Below are 2,374 nucleotides of genomic sequence, written 5' to 3'. Positions count from 1 at the left end.
GGTAGCAAAATCTCCTGGCTCTACAGGGGAACCTCCTGGCATCTTATAGTGGTCCAACATAATTCTCATGTTTTCCAAGTTTAGAACTTTAAAACCAAGCTGGCCAGTGGTGGCACATGCCTTTAATCCCAACTCTCAGGAGCCAGAGACAGACAGATTTTTGTGAGTTTGAGACCAGCCTGATTGACAGAGCAAGTTTCAAGGAAACCCCTGAATTGAAAAACCAAAACCAAAACTAAAAAAACAGAGTCAGTGTTTTTTTTTTTTTTTTTTTTTTTGTTTTTTTTTTTTTTTTTTTTTTTTGCTGAATTTTAGGCTGAAAGATGACAGATGCATAGGGTTTACCCTTTTGTTTAATTAAAGTCAATATTTCTCAGCAATAATCTCATCTGCACTTTGTCCTTCTGGAAGTGTGCTGCTGGTTATCCACACATCAAGCACAGGGATGCCTGGGGTCTGCAGGGGTTCTTGGAGCTTGAGATCTACTGCAGTGCCCTCATTCGGACAGTTGCATCAGCATCCCCTGGGGGCTTCTGACAGTCCATGCTGCTAGCACCATTGACAGCCTCTGCTTCATTTGCTACTGCTCCAGGGAGGACAGTGGGCTAGAAAGGCCTATTTAAGCCTTATATTCCAGTTTATTTTCTGTTGCTCTGACCTGCTGAGCCTAGCAGTACATCTTTAATCTCGGCACAGGGGAAACAGAGGCAGGTGGATCTTCAGGAGTTCAGGAATAGCCCAGACTACATATCAAGTTCCAGGCCAGCAAAGGCTACACAGTGAAACACTTTTTAAAACAAAACACTCCACCCCATAAAGAAAACAAAAGCAGAAATCAAAACAAAACCCTACATTCTGACCTGAAGCAACTCATTTCTTATTTGTCTTACATTTCCAGGTCACAGACCCTCAAGAGAAGTTAGGGCAAGAACTCAAGCAGGAGCTGAAGCAAAACCATGGAGAAATGTGGCTTACTGGCTCACTCACTGGATAACTTAGCTAGCTCTTTTATACAACGCAGGCTACTTGCCTATGAATGATGCTGCCCACAGTGGGCTTGGCCCTCCCATATCAATCATCAATCAACACAATCACTCACAGACATCGCCTCAGGCCAATTTGATCTAGGCAGTCCTTGAATCCAGACTCTGTTTTCCCAGGTGACTCTAGGTTGTGTCAAGATGACAATACAAACTAACAAGGACATTTGGCATGGGTTTGATAGTGACACCCATCTCTAGTCATCTTAGGAAGCTGACACCCAAGCAGAAGAACATGAGTCCTGACTTCTACGGTTCCTCACAACTTCTGGAGGAGTCTGATGAACCTCATTTCCCATTTGTTCAGTCAACAGGGTGACCAGGCTGACTGGGAATTGCTCTTGTGATTCTAATAAGATTTTAATTTCAAGTATTATTATCATTATCGTCATCATCATCATTAGTGTGCGTATTTAGCACAGCATGTGTGTGGAGTTCAGAACAGCTTTGTGGAATGGGTTCTCCTTCCACCTTTACAGAGGCCCTGGGCATCAGACTCAAGTCAGCAGGCACCCTCGCCCACTGAGCCATCTCACGGGAACTTAACATAATCTTTTATCCGGATTGGTTTACAGTGAGTTGAATGCCCAGACTGATACCATATTTGTTGACCATGTAAAGATGTACTTGTTTCTTCATACTCAAAACTGCACCTGCCACTGGTGGCTCCTCCTCAGTTTAGTTGGAACCAGCTAGCAGCCAAGGTATCCAACACCTAGAGCCCATCATGACATGCTCCAGCCTTTTGTTAAGAAGCAGGGGCCAAGGAGAGCATACTTCAGTTATTAGCACATGGGATGTGCATGGGGTGCATGTGGCCCTTTATCAGCCTCACACTGGCCCCTCTCTGCCTCATGGGGTGACATGGCTTGTAATGGGAACTTCTTAGGTCAGGGTCTTATAGGGTCTGGCCCCGGGTTAACTAGTAGCAGATAGGAAGGGGAGAAGCTTTGCAAGCGGAAGGATGGGAAACTGTGTAGATTATTAGAAAGTTGCCTGTGGTTAGAGCAGCCCTGGTGAGATTTGCCATGGCGACACAACTGGCAATTAGCAAAAGCTGGGCCTGTGTACTCTACTCTCTGAGGATTTGAGACCCGAGGGATGGCTGCTGCCCAATTAAGCCATCTTGTGTACAGCACTGCACCAAATGCCAGGACAAGATGAAGCAGAATAAACAGCTCCCTCCTCAGAACCTCAAGAGAAGAAACAGACGGACCCCCCAGGTGAGGGGCTCTGGGGTACCCCAGCCTACTTGTGGGGCAGCTGGTGGAGGCCTTGAGGGGGGCCGTTGTAATCTGCAACTTTTCTCAGGCTAGGCTAGGCTTGAATTTCAG

The sequence above is a fragment of the Phodopus roborovskii genome, unplaced genomic scaffold (assembly GCF_943737965.1).
Source record: "Phodopus roborovskii unplaced genomic scaffold, PHOROB, whole genome shotgun sequence".
Taxonomy (NCBI): Eukaryota; Metazoa; Chordata; class Mammalia; order Rodentia; family Cricetidae; genus Phodopus; species Phodopus roborovskii.
Note: the sequence above shows the minus strand (reverse complement) of the source record.